At 40.5% G+C, this 15,281-nt stretch overlaps 1 protein-coding gene across 1 annotated transcript in view; it reads right to left on the bottom strand.

Moving 5' to 3' along the window:
• The window catches only part of CALD1 (caldesmon 1), a 116,265-nt gene extending 101,526 nt beyond the window's left edge, over positions 1-14,739 (bottom strand). The window contains exon 1 of the mRNA XM_007466573.1: positions 14,646-14,739. The gene's annotated coding sequence lies outside the window, so the exon portion shown is untranslated. The remainder of the gene's footprint in view (positions 1-14,645) is intronic.
• Between the last annotated feature and the right edge of the window lie 542 nt (positions 14,740-15,281).

Raw genomic sequence — 15,281 nt, 5'->3', positions numbered from 1 at the left:
TCCCATCCCTTAAAAAAAAAAAAAAAAAAAAAAAAAACGTTTTCACTCTTCGGACATAGCAGGCACTCAGGAATTGCAGCTGATTTGAACCGTTGGATATTTATTCTCGATTTTACCATTCTGAGAGTGGAAAATGTAACTCAAGCTGATTCATCTCTGTGCCTTACTGACTGATCAGTGTTTACAAAGTTAATTAAAGACCTTGGTAAGAGACTATATATGAATCTCAAAAGTTATATAAACCCACATTTGCAGTAGTGGCAGTAAATCTGGCAGTGTTTTCTTTCTGACTATAGAAAATGAACTTTTGTCTTTTTCAAAAAATATCAATTTATCAACCTGCTTTGCTCTTTTCTCAGCTAAATTGTTCATTTGGGAATCAAAAACCAAATAAACACATGGATTCTAACATACCGTTTGGACTTAACTTTAGCTCAACCTTCACCACTTTGTTCTAAAACACTGTGCTACTTAAAAAAAAAATGCAGTCACCGAGACACATGTGTCAAGACCAGCAACAAAGAAATAAGAATGAACGAGAGATCAACCTGAGAAGCTCTGCCTTCTCAAGTTGTTTCTTTTCTCTCATCATTGGAATCTAGACCTCAGTGCCCTACTAAGAGCAGGTTAACAGGTTATGGCTTGTTTTTTCTTTCCTCCCCTGCTCAGTCTTTTATCATTACTTTTTCTCTACTTGTATTTCTCCATTTGCCAAACAGGAGAATGGAAAGACTTAATGTAACAAAAGTCCATGTCTTTGTGGCCTCTCTTCCACCTTAGGAGGAGCAGGTACTGGGCATGTTAGATTTGTGAAGGAATGGTGTTTGTCTACACTGGTTTCCACACTGGGGAAGACCACACACTTAGGGATTTTATGTGTCATCTCCAAGTGTTACCACCCATTTGGAACACTTTAAGTTGTTTAAAACCCCATGGCTATCACTGACCCTCCCAAGTAAGAAAAGTAGATTCACCTCTATTTAAAGAAAGGAGACTGAGACAAATAGGGCTTTGGTATCAGTTCCTTAACCATGACCAATCAGTGGAAAACCAGGACTGATATTTAGGCCAATCTCTAAGCCAACCTGAAAAGTTTTCTTAGAAGAGCAAGAGAAGTGAAAATTTGGAACACAATTCCTTTGGCACCCTTTTCGAGAGTTTGAAATTCTTTTCTTTGGCAAATTCCAGGAGAATTAGGCCGAAAGACACAGAACAGAACATATCAAATCAGAAAAGGCATGTGGTCACTGCTGTTCTCTTGGTTCCTAAGGAAGAGAAAAAGCATCAAAAGGCGTGGGAGCGAATCCTACCACAGACAGAAATTCTACACCAATCTGTAAGAAATTTCTTACACCCAGGTAAGAAAATAAGTGCATAGCTATGCTTAAAGAATTCATAAATGTGCTTTCTAAATGCATGCCTGATAACAGAGATTAATTCTGATCTCACATCAGGGTGGGATCCTGACCCCAATGGAACTATTCGACAATGGGTAGGGCTGCTGAGAAAATGTGAACCCCCATTACTGGAAATAGTCTGGTAGAGGTGAAATAGCCATCTGTTTAGGGCTGTAGTGAAAAGATATTTTTTGAGATTCTAAGGCTGTGCTGCCCAATGTGGTTGTCAGTTGTCATATGAGGCAGTTTAAATTTAAATTAATCAAAATTAAATTAGAAATTCAGTGCTTCCGCTTCACCAGCCCCATTGCAAGTGCTCTGTGGCCACATGTGTCTAGTGGCTTCCATGTAAGACCATGCAGAGAACATTTTTGTCATCACGGAAAGCTCTATTGGACAGCCCCCCTGTGAAGCCTTCCAACTCCTAATACAAAATGACTTTACCATGGAAAGTAATGTTATGCAGTTCAGAGACATGAAGATGTGTAAGACATGGTGTCTGTCTTCAAAGACCTTACAATCTCCTACAGAAGATGGAATACAATGAGGGGTATGGTAGGGTCAGCCTTTCAAAGAACGGATGTGCTCTTTTAATCCTCTCATTAATAACTTCTTTGTTCTCCTATGGAGGGTCTTTTGGATCTGCAATCTTGCTGTTCTGAGCACACTTGCAACTGAGAAAGTGAAATGAATGCTCAGTGAATGCAAAAGAAGCTGAGATACTGTCTGAAGAGAGATCACACTTCGAATTGCATAACAAGGCCTAAGAGTGGCTTATTTGGAACAAAAGATCAGAGGCCATGGGTCTTTACCAGTTATAGACATGGTACAGAGGTCATTATATTTTACATAACAATAGTTTTACTTGTGCATGACTCTGGCCTTTCTGGTCTACTCGGCTATAAAAATATCAGCAACCCATGAGTCTGCTCTTTGTGACTGGTTTTTCATCTAATATTTCCAATTTAGTGATCAACAAGAAGATCCAGAGCCTTAGCCAGATATTCTACTAATATAAGACATTAGCAAGGTGACAGAGTTTAGATGGCAGGATGCAAATCCATTTACACTGCTGGGAACAATTCAAAGGTATGTCTTAGAGGTACTCTGTTACTGGCAACATTTTTGCATATGGAGGACATGCTATTACGATCAGGGACTACTTATTCCCTAGTAAGTTATTAAATATCTATTCATCATGATCATCAAATGCATTTATTGTGTTCTGGAATTAGGAAGCGAGTTAGAGACTATCTTCTGGGAGTTTATAATCTAAGACGATAAGCTTTGAAACCAAACCAAGGGACATTATCCCTTATGTCTTTGGACATAATACACAATTTAAACATGTAAATCTACAAAGAAGTTAAGTAATAAATTGAAAAGTGCCTAGACTGCTTCCTCCTTCCTTTCACATGAATCATTTACGTGGTAGTTTCACCCATTTGTTAGTTTGGGAATTTCTGGACTTTTCTTCAAGTAAGAAATGGCTCATAGTGCAGGCCTGCTTAAGACTAGCATGAGACTACAGGATCTCGGAACCTTGTACTCACTGATAAGAGTTTGTACTGATACCTATATTATTGGAGCTGGTATTTTGATTACTAAGTATATATCTGTCTTCCCTAGAAGATTATAATCTCCTTGAGGTTATTACTCATTTTTGTGATCCCTCAAAGTTCTTGACTATTTTTTCTTATAGTCAGCACTAAGTTCACACTTGAATTAAAATGGATTCCGGGGCATTGCTTATTTTTGGATTTCATTGGTAAACAGATGAACTTGGCTAAGACATGATCAAAAGGCCATGCCTCCAGCTGAGCTCTTAGTAACCTTGGGGATGGTGGTTCACTAGGAAGCTCTATTTTATACTGTGATTTGTAGTTGTAGTTGTTTTCTTCTAGTGGAAAAGAAACTTGTCTTAGAAAGACATTCTGTTTTCAGGAAAGAGGGGTATTAGACATTTGTAACTGAGGGAATCAGTCTGTTCCGGGACCTTCAAAGAAAAAGAAGGATAAAGAAGACATACGTTGAATAAGAAAAGAAGAGAATTAGGGTTGAACTGAAACGCCCCAAATTTCCAAGGCCTTTGGAGATGCCTTGCCACTCCTCCATCATAATTAGAAAACACTGACATTCAGAGCTGATTTAAATGCTTCCATCAGTCTAAAAAAGTGTTGCCTGATTTTACTCTGTAACCATGCTCAGTAATTAGAAACATAAGGCACTGTTCTGGATGTTTTCTTGGGAACCTACCCTCCCAGGCCTGGTGTCACTACCCATTGGCTACAGGACCTTTATCTTTTCTCACCATCTCTCTTAGGAGCCCCTGCCCAGGTCACAGGAAGAGTGTGAGGTTGCCATGGGCATTCCTAGAAAAACTGGAGACCTCTGGCGCCACTTCAGACTCTAAACTACATGGAAGAAACTCATTTTGCCTGCCTCTTTCCTTGCTGAAGCTCTATAAATCTGTATTGCACTTGGAAGGCAGTAGTTAAAGTACAGTAAGAAAAGTGTTCAAATCAGAAGATTCAAAAGAAGGATCTTTGTGATGACTGGCTTGAAATGACATCTTTGTTCCTGAAAACAGAAAAGCTATTCCAATGGTTGATTCTAGAGTTCCTCACACTCTTGCTGGGAAACATGTACTTTGCAAAATGTAGGATTAGAATATGATTTAACAAGCAGCAGCAGCAGCTTTTTACTTCTGACAAAATCCACAAAGAAAATGGAAAAATACTTGTAATCAAGGACTTCAACTCAACAGTCACCTAACTTGTCAAATTAAAACATGTGGCAAACACCTGCCAAGCATCTTGAAACAACTATACCTTCTTAATTTTCTACCTGACCTGTAATCTCTTTGGAGCACATTTGCATTTCCCAATTTTTCACACTTAAACAATGCTGTCCACACCACGTATAAAGATGACTAAGCAACTTTGTATTAAGTAACCGAAGCGAGTCCTGCCAATTTTAGAATAATTAAGTTTCTGCAATCTAATATAAACAGTTCCAAGAACTACTCGCGGCCTACCAAAAGTATATATTACAAGTAGTCAACACTGAGGCCAGCTGGCAGACAGATCAACCTATTAAAGTAGAATTGTTCAGAATTCAGAGTATTATTTTTCTTTTCTCCCATTATTTTTTCTGCATCCAACTTTGTTTCTTTGGGAATGTTTTCAAGTATACAAAGCAAGAAAGTAATGTGGAATTGCACCTCTTGTAAATGAATGAGCATTTCTCTTGAGATTCTTTAGAACCCACAAGTCAGTCCCATTTCAATGCTGTCTACACAGGCAGCCAAAGTAAAATAGAGCAAGTGAATCCACTTTGTTCCCACTCAAGCTAAAGTGTTGGTATTTTGCTTGACCGTCAGAAAGGTCAACAGTGACCACCAGACAAGCACATTAAGTTATATGCCTATCAGACACCTGAAATATCTTTCTGACTGTAGATCCTTGTACTGCCTCTACCACGTAGCTTGCTGGATCAAAATTTATTACTAAGGCTAATGTCATAGGCTTAATTCTACCAGGAATGAGTTAACTATTTGAGAGAAAAAGAAAAATCCTAAACTATTGCCATGTGCTTTGACATTAATCTTGGCCAGCTACATGGCAGATGTGGGCTGACAACTTTCAGTTGAGAACGTAGAGATGGTTAGACCAACCCATCCCACCATGACCTTCAAGAGAGTGTATGGGACCTAGAGTCTGTCATACAGAGTGAAGTAAGTCAGAAAGAGAAAAACAAATATTGTATGCTAACACATATATATGGAATCTAAAAAAAAAAGGTCATGAAGAACCTAGGGGCAAGACGGGAATAAAGACGCAGACCTACTAGAGAATGGACTTGAGGACACGGGGAGGGGGAAGGGTAAGCTGGGACAAAGTGAGAGAGTGGCATGGACATATATACACTACCAAACGTAAAATAGATAGCTAGTGGGAAGCAGCTGCCCAGCACAGGGAGATCAGCTCGGTGTTTTGTGACCACCTAGAGGGGTGGGATAGGGAGGGTGGGAGGGAGGGAGACGCAAGAGGGAGGAGATATCTGTATATGTATAGCTGATTCACTTTGTTATACGGCAGAAATTAACACACCACTGTAAAGCAATTATACTCCCATAAAGATGTTAAAAAAAAAAAAAGAGAGAGAGTGTATGGCCAAATGAATGGGAGTGTGTCATCACACAAAAAGCCTCTCCACATTCAACTGCATTTTAAGCCCTAATGTCTTCTTCACTGTATTTAAATTCATATCTATTCAAGAGTGGTAAAGGCTCTACAACCATCATCACAATGATAACTTCAATAAAAAACATTCAACAAATATTTATGAAGTACCATTTGCTACCTTACTGGGTGTAGCAAATAAGTTGTGAATGCAACTACCCTGCCCTCACCATGCTTATAGTCTGATGGTGGAGACAGGCAATAAATAAATAAAATACAAACTGCGACAAGGGTTAGGAACAAAAAATACAAGCTGCTATGAGAGAACTACAGGAGTGACTAATGGTTTTCTTTGGGTTAAGATACGATATAAGCAGTAATAGCTTTTTCAAACAAGAATGATATTAATACACTATAGACATGCATTCATAAAGGGAACATAAATGTATGAGACTGGAGTTTGTATTTATTAAATATATATCAACATCTATTATTTGCCAGGCACATGCTCTTCTAGGTGCTGATAAATCGAACTCTTCTCTACTTTTCTGTCCTAAAGAAGGGAATGAAGAGTAAAGTAGCTAGTCAGGTTTGCAGGATGGTGAACTATTCTCACCCTTTCTCTCCAACCTCAGATCCTGTGTAAGTAATGTACAAATAATGACCTATGAGATACTATCTGCTGGAATTGATATAGACACAGGGAATCCACCTAAGATATTAACTTCACACGGCTAAAGTGGAGGGCATCTTTCTAGAAATCATCCAGCTCAGTGACCTTCTGACAACAAAAGCATGTTTCTCACCGCCATCAAGCAGAAATTTGCTGATTTAAATGTAGCTGGTCCACTTTGTTTTTTCAAATTTTGGTTCATGATTCCAAGAAATGAACAGCCCGTAATAAATTTACTCCAGTGGCAGAATATCTCACGACCAGCTTTTCTACTTTGAATACCGCAAACAGACCTTTAATTTGTTGACACACAGCCCCTGGACATTCATGAAAACAAGATGTTCTCTTGCTGCTTTTTAAGTTAATCAGATTTAAGTCAGGGTCTCAGCCGAATTTCAAAAACAGATGTTCCATAGCAAAAGGGCTGAACTGACCCCAGCAATGAGAGGCTGTTTCACTTGAACTTGAATATTCTTTGTTAGCAGGATGAGCGATCAAATATGCCTGAAACTGGAAACAGGAGCGACCCAAGGTTTACTACTGTCTCCATTCAATGACTGCCCTGGGGATCTGGGAAGGTTGGGCATCCGTGACTCTTGGTTTGGGGAATAAGCTGATGCCTGGAAGGTTTAGGTGCCTAGGTTACGAAGGGGGTTAGCAAGGAGGGATGATCTTCCCCCACACGCCACCATCCTGTTTTCCTGTCGACCTCGGAGGCCCTCCATGGAATGGCTCCACTGTACCCAATGCCTCTCCTGACTCACACTCACATGCAAACACAACGCACAGCCAGGCCAACTCCTTAGTTCTGCTACAATCCAGCTGGTATTTCTGCCTCTGGGCCTCTGTCCCTGTTTCCTCTCTCCTGTAACCTGAAGTGCCCTCCAATCCTTCTGCAAATCCCATATATTTTTCTAGAGTGTAGCTCAGTCCTATCTTTATTCCAGAATCATCCTCGCTTTCAACTTCTGCAGCATTGTTAGCACTGCTCTTTTTGATGGTCAATACTATATGACTTTGTTATTCAAATGCTTTATAACCTCTCTTTCTCTTGAGCAAGTGTGAAGCTGCTTAATGTCAGGGCCTGCCATCTCCTTTTATATCCCCTCACAGTGCTGGGTGTTTTGCTCTGCCTTTATAGATGCATGGGAATGGTTGCTGAGTTGGACTTATTGAAAAGCTTCTGGCCTAAAAATCCAAGTTCCCAAAATTCCACAGCTCTGGCCATTAGTGCTGTTTGCCCTGTGTTCCTGTGTCCCTTCTGGGCACCTTATAGAACTGTACTTTCGGCCTCCTTGTGGTCAGCTGGGGCCAAGTGACTAGTTCTGGCCAATGAGTTGTGAGCAGAAGTGTCATGTCACTTCTGGGGCAGACCATTTAATTGTTGATATTAGACCCTTCAGAGTTTTTTTTCTCTCTACCATGGTAGCCAGCAATATTTCCAGATAGTAGCTCTCAGCCGGGGTCCCCAAGTAAGGATGGCAATGATGTGGACCAGAGACCCCAGCCTATCCAGGGTTAGACAGAAAGCATGTGTGACCAACCTTTGTTGTTTAAGTCACTGAAATTTTGAGTTGTCCCTGACCCCAGCATAACCTAGCTGGCCATGGCTGACACTGCCTTTGTTAACTCCGTCCGTGATGAAAATGATCTTGCGATATTAGGCAGTGCACATCTCTGCTTCATGAAGGTACTTATTCAAATTATCCTATTTTCTATTTCTGTTCTGTGACATCTAGTATATAAATAGGAACGGGTAGACTAATCAGGTAGGGCCTCGGGGAGTGGAAATGGCTCATTGGTTCCATCTGCCTACTCCAACGAGCCATAAAGCTGCTGCTAACTGTAGGAGTGCTCATGTATTATGTGTTCACTCATTTACACCAGGGATGACAAACTTGGGGAGTGGTGGCCTATGGAGAAATGGAGAATGCATGCATCCCTAAAAGAATTCAAATTCAAAATTTTAAGAAAACCATGCTGGGCAAAGGAAGCACATTTGCAGGTCAGTGTGGGCCTCAAGCTGCTGGTTTGTGAGCCCTGATTTATACAGTCCTTCTTTAATGGCTATCATGTGTCAGGCTAGGCACTGTGAGGACTTACAAGAGTAAACTTACAAGTGAATTCATATTAGCATGCACGCTAGATGGAGCTTATTTAGTTAGCTAACGGTTATACAGCACGCACTATGTACCCAGCAGAGTTCTAAGAACTTTATAAATATCAGTTTAAATCTTTATAACAATCCTTATTGTCTCCAGTTTACAGAGAGAAAGACTAAGGCCCAGAGCAGGTGTGTCATTTGCCCAAGGTCACAGAGCTAGCAAACAGTAGAGCTAGGATTTACATCCAGGCAGCCTAGCCCTAGAGTCTGTGCTTTTAATCACAACACTATGCTACGTCTCACAAGACCTGTAAATGCATAATATTTACGAGGTAGCTTATGGCGAGAACCCCGTTGATGAAACGATCATGTGACTCTGCCTGAAGGATCTATGCTCCTCTACAAACGCCCCTGGCTAGAAGCTGTTTCCTGTCAGGAGGATTTGGCTTGCTTGATGTTAGGGTGAGTCCATATTTGATGTTTATTAGTGAAATAAAAATCAATCTCCTGTTTCTATTCATTTGAGCTTTGGCAAACTGATCTATTATTTCATTTAAGCGAGGTTCACTTTAGAAAAGAAGCTGAATTTGTCCTAAAACCTTAAAAAAACAAATTACATCACTTCACACTTTGACTATTTCTTTGCTTTTTCATTTAATTAGTTTTAGACAGGAAGCAAAATCATCCAAGATTATATGTTTGTGTCAATCTTAGGGCAGACTCAGATATTGTAGGACCTGAAAATTACTTGGGAGGCCTTTAAGAAAGAGAATGCAATGTTAAATGTAAAAAATTAGGCAGGGGTGTGGCAGAGGTCTGTTCAAGTGAGGGGCCCTGTGGCTCAAGGGCCACTGGTTTCATGGTGAATCTCCTTGGGTCTCTCACCTTTGATTCTTATGAGCATTCCAATAAAAATGCCGCAAACCCTTACTTTGCTCTTAATTTTCAATTATTTTGATACTACAGTTACGTTCACCCCCTAAAAAATTCTTCATGAAAACCAGAATTTAGGAAACAAATAAGGAAGGGAGCGATTAAGCATCATTCTTCAAAGAGATTTTCAGAAAAGTAGAATTACAGATATAGCCAGTGCACTGCAGTGTTTTGCCTATAAACCACATAATTAGAATGATGGGTGGATGAGAGGGCAGAGAAATGTAAAATATTATGACTCTTTGTCAAGATGAGGACAATGAAAAATAAAGTATCAGAAATCACAATTTACGTCAATGAATATATTATCTGAGTCACTAAATTTTCATTGCATTGAATAATAATAAAAAAAAGAGTCCATTTTATAGGAAGGAATGGAAGAACACCAGAATTGTTAATGCAGCCCAGATCTAATACAGCCCTGGATGGAGAAGTTCCAATTCAATATATAGCTGTAGAGTGAATAAATTAATAAATGACTGAATATGTGTGTTTGAGGAACAAGAGAAAGGACAGATGGTGCTAAAGGGGTCACAAGCCTCCCCCACCAACCCCAACTTACAACTGCACGTTTTACTTCTAAACCATTAGCCAGTAATCTGGGGGAGGCAGTAGATATGTCCCCAGAGTCTCTCATTATATCAAATGTCTTTATGTTTATAAATCTTGTGAGTCTGTGATGGAATCAGATTCACAATCATGGGTATAATATACTTATTGGAGGAATTCTTTGAAGAACTTGGAGAAAATGCTTTTAGAAGAGCTCCTTCCTTCAGGACCACCATATGTTTGTATTCACTCCCTCTCTGCATCCTCTGGATATGATAAACACACTTTTCCCCAAACTCAGGATGCCCCATTCCACAGTATGTCATTCTTGGTCATTAAATAACAGGACTCGATATTAATGTTGGCCGTCTCCATCCCTCTTTAACAAAGTGTTTTCAGCCAAAGATATTGAACTAGTCAACCTCTCTTTTCCCCTGTCAGAGAAACAGCCAGTATCCTGAAATCACAGCTCATTTGTACCATGCTGGCGTGAATATTCAGACTCCATTTGTCTCCAGCTCTTAAAGGCTGGTGTTAGCATGAATGATAGACATTTTGTTTTGAATTAGCAAAAAGAAGGAGAAAAAACCCCAAATAATAAGTTTGGCCTTAAAATATCTGTTTCAGAGAATGCAGCTCTGCCTTTTCCTCCAGTAAAAGTCGATTTAAAAAAAACCTAGATTTAATTTGGCATTAAGTTGGACTTGGGATACAGAGAATAGTAGGAAGGAAAATGTCTCAGTCTTTTCCCCCCAGATTGAGCCTTTAAATCCTATTGGAGGACTGTTGCGTGGACTAGTGCAAGATGTTTACAGCTTTGTTTTGTTGAACATCCCAAAGCAAAGTTTGGAAGTAGCTGAGTCTGTGTCCTTGAACTGTACAAATCCTGTCACACTTAGAACCTCAGACTTTTGATAGTTTTGTTTGAATGCTAAATAGCAGGATCATTTTTTTTCTCTTTACTGCATACTCACTCATGCTTTTTGAAATAAAAGTCTGGAAAGGAGTTCTAGACAAGAACTCCTGGCACCATTGTTTGTTTTTCTCCCTGCTATCTGTGCCCTGATCTTGGCTTGCCCACCCTGACACAACCTCTTTCCATCAATAGCTGTGCTAGGCAGGAAGGTGTTCTCCATGGAGGTACCTCTTAAGGCCAGGTGCAATTCCCTGGCCAAGGAAACACCATCACTTGGCCAAAATTACAAAATCTGCACATGGTGATGCTGGAATGTCCTCTTACCTTCCTTATCATGAAAGTTTCCAGAACTGGGAAGACCATGAGAATCCATGTTCCTTGTGTCCCCTCAATTCCTAACCACACTTGGGCTCACGGTGTATTTTCCTCTTTATACTCCATGACAAGGACCTGAGAGCAGTCTTCTCAGGGTGAGATGAGGCGGATTCAAGATCTTTTCACATATGAGCCTCATTCTACAGTCACTACCAGAAATCTGTAGAAAAGACTATTAGTGTAAGAAAGACCCCTTCAGATCCTGCTATAACAAGTATGGGCACATTGAACTAAACAGGAGACTGAACACTTTGTCAAGGGTGTCCAGGGAGGACTGTTCTGCAAAACTCAAGAAAAGAGGAGGGAAAAAACCCTTCTTTCCATTCCATCTGGAGCTTCCACTGACTCCAAAAATATTGGCCCACAGTGGTTATAAAAACACCCATTTATGCTGTTCTAAAACAGGGCAAAGCCTGCTAGGTGCTTACAACTCAAAGCACTTCTTTTACATGCTCATAGGAAAATTATCTTTCTCTCCAAATTCTATGGCTGACTGAAATTAATGAAACACAGTCGGGAAGCACCTCTCCTGGCCACTGGCCACCATTCATTTGGAACACCCCACTAGGCCATTCATGGATTGCAGCGCTGTTTTCTCTTGACTTCAGAATTTCTCTTTCTCAGTTTACACAAACAGCAATTTAGGTAAAAATCACTGACACAGGTGTCATTGGCGTTTTAGGTAACCGAGCGAAACATGGCATCTTTTTCCTGGCAATTTGAAGAATATCAAGAGGAAAGTGTGGAAGTGAGGGGGTTACTTGAAAAAATCTGATATCTCAAAGTTCATTTTAAAGAAATGGAAGGGAGTATGCAGAGAAGGAGGAAACTTACAGACCTCTGATAGCCTCTTCCGCTAATAATCAGACAATCCAAAGAAAGATCAAGGGTTTCTGCTAAAGAAAGAGAACCAATGGAGAAAGAAAAAAAAGCAAGGAAAAGAAATGACACTTTAGAAAATAAAAGAGAAATGAGTGAATAGCTTTCCCCATTTTGTTTGCATCAAACTAAGCAGGAAAAAATTGGGAAATTCAGTGCTGGGGTAAACATGGCCTGATTAGAAATGACATTTGATAGTGGGGCCCAGAGAGGAGAAGCTTGTTATGGCCACCACAACTCATGGACTGGCCTCTCCATGCCTCATTAGCCCCCATTCTGGCCTGGGCATGAAACACGAAAATACCACCAATGCCTTCTTGAGGGCACAGGAGGTATGGGGTGACCAGCAGGGAACAATGGACTAAGGAGGGGGTTCAGTGCAAAGGAGGTACACTCCCCCCGACTAAGTCCTTCACTGACTGTCTGGACAAGATGATGTTCCATGGCAACGGAGTCCCAGCCTCCTGACCCTAAAGAGGACCCGCCTTCTGTCTCTTTGGACATTAAGGAGTCTAATCCTGGGGTTCCCCCACTGTGCAGTCTGATCAGCTCTGACTGTGATGAAGAAAATGGTCCTAAAGGAAAGTGTTGATGTATGACATCCCTGGGCACGCAGCTGGGGAGTCAAACACATGCTCATGCGTGAAGTTAGCTAGAGGGGAGCAGAGCTGGGTAGGGCAAGCCCCACAGGAATGGTTTGGGGCATAGCCCCTAAAGGAGAGGACAGAAGAAGGAATAAAATAGGACCAAAGGAATAAGTGGAGAGAGAAATAGATAGATATCCACATTAGCTAATACACATGTTCTTACAAACCCTCATTAGAAGTAGCATTTAGATTTCTTCCTCTTGGGAGGGTCCCTCTCCTGTTATTTAGCAGGAAAACTTTCTACATGCAATTTCTGGTGCTTTTTTAAACCACTGCTCCTCTCCCTCCACAATCTTTCGGGGTGGTGTCATCCACTCTCATGGTTTTAATTCCTATGTATAGGTTATGACTGTGAAAATCTCTATCTCTAGTTCTCACCTGGGCTTCAGACTTGCATATCCCTTGTTTTCTAGACACACACCCTTGGCTGTCCCACAGGCCCTTAAATTAGCAAGTCCCAATCTAAACTCATTTTCCTTCCCTCTTGGCTCCCCAAACTGTGTTCTCACAGAAGAGTGACTGTATCTGGAGCAGGTTCATGCTATTTACTGTCTCTTAACACTTTGAGGAGCGAGGTAAGTCTCCTGCCATCAGTTAATCATATCTTTCTTTCAGTCCCTCTCTCCAGCTTTGACTTATTTCCACCTCTGGGGGGCCGGGGGGCAGGCAGCAAGTGAGGAGAACGCACCACTAATAATCATCATTTGGAGGTAGTCTTAAAGCAAATAAATTATAGATTCAGAGACTGCATCTTCTCATCTATCCATTCATGTATTCATTCAGTCATTTAATAAGTACTATTAAATGCTTACCATTTACAAAACCTCCTCTAGTGCTGCCAAAGATGTAAAAGGCACACACTCTTCAACTTCAAAAATTATATAATGTAATAGGGAAATGAGAGATGTGTACAAAGGACTACAACACGCTGTAGGAAAACCAAATATTCTAAGAGTGATATAAATGCTAAGGGAGTTCAGGAGAGAAGAATCAGAGAACAGTCCATATGCAACAAACTAAAAATCAGCATACTGAGAAAAAAAGATGATGGGGTATCATGGACTGAATTGTGTTTCCCCCAAGTGCATATGTTGAAGTCCTAACCCCCAGTACCTTAGAATATAACTAAATTCGAAGATCAGATCATTAAAGAGGTGATGAAGTTAAGATGAAGTCATTAGGGTGGGTCTTAGTCTGATATGACTGTTGCCCTTCTAAGAAGAGGAAATGTTGGAGAGAGAGAGAGAGAGACACCAAACATGTGTGCTGGCAGTGGGATGGCCATGTGAAGACACAGGAAAAGATGACCAAGAAGAGAGGCCTTAGAAGAAACCAAACCTGCTGACACCTTGATCTTGAACTTCCAGCCTCCAGAACTGTGAGAAAATAAATCTGCTATGTACCCAGTCTGTGGTATTTTGCTACGGCAGCCATAGCAAAACTTTTCTCCCTACTAGAGCCAACCTCGGAAAAATGGTGAATGAGTGAAGTTTCCTTTAGCTTCTCCATCTACCTTCTGAAATCCCCTCTTTCTGTTCCCCAGGTAGACCTTCTGCTGGTGGAAGTTCTCCCAGGTGGGCAGGATTTGCTGAGAGTGAGGGGTGTTTCCTCCTGAAATCATTGGTGTCTGTTCAAAGGTGAGCTTCCTCACCCTGAAGACTGACTCATCATCTCTCTATTCCCTCAAGTCAGCAACATTCTTCTTGGGAAGTGAGAACTTCATTATTGATTGGGGACAGTTTTGCTTAAGATATTATATATGCAGGAAAAAATTAAAAATAAAGCAAAAAATCAGATTACAAAGCAGGAAAACAATTCCTTCCAAACTTGTTAGATTACTTGGTAAGTAAACTCTGAGGAGCATAGCAGAAAGCTTGGTTCCGCACAATGCATCTTTAGGTGCAAGAATTTAGAAAATCAGGCAGAGAGGCTATGTAACTGCTAAGATCAGAGCCCCTCCCCAGAAAGAGCACATAAACTCTACTCACAGCTAAGCAATCAGATGTCCACTTGTGAACCTCTGGTTGGTCACCAATCCCTATGAATTCTATTGGATGATCTTGAAACTTTTTAATGATACCTGGTATAAAAGGAGGATGGAAACATAAGTGGAATACATTTTAGTTAACGTGGAACTACATATTTTAAAATACAATTTCTTCCTCAGGTACTGTTGTTGGTTAGGACCGTAAAGGGGAAATAAAGCACAGATATAAATAGATATTGTGCATTTGCATTTTAAAGAAAACAAATACAATTATTACAGAGTGAGTCCCTGAATTCTTCTAAATAATGGAGGGGAGAAGGTGGTAGAGTTAGTACAAAGCAGGGAGCACTACCAATGCCAATGATCAAAGACAACAGGCTTCAGAGCATAGTCAGAGACACTGCCTTCTCTAAGTTCATGCTCAAAACCTTCTAAGCCTCAGACTCTCAAAGTCTTTTTGGAACCTTTGTCCAAAGTTTTCTGCTGTTGATGGTCAGGAACTTGGCTAACAGGTAGAAGAGGAGGCTCTGGAGGATTATAAATAATTATAGAAAAGTACTGGTAGATAATCTAGAGTTAACTCTCTTGCACTTGAAACACAGCAATAAATATTAAATATAAGAAGGGCCAAAGAAAT

Source organism: Lipotes vexillifer, unplaced genomic scaffold, assembly GCF_000442215.2.
Source record: "Lipotes vexillifer unplaced genomic scaffold, Lipotes_vexillifer_v1.1 scaffold71, whole genome shotgun sequence".
Taxonomy (NCBI): domain Eukaryota; kingdom Metazoa; phylum Chordata; class Mammalia; order Artiodactyla; family Lipotidae; genus Lipotes; species Lipotes vexillifer.
Note: the sequence above shows the minus strand (reverse complement) of the source record. Positions and strands in the feature narration are given on the sequence as shown.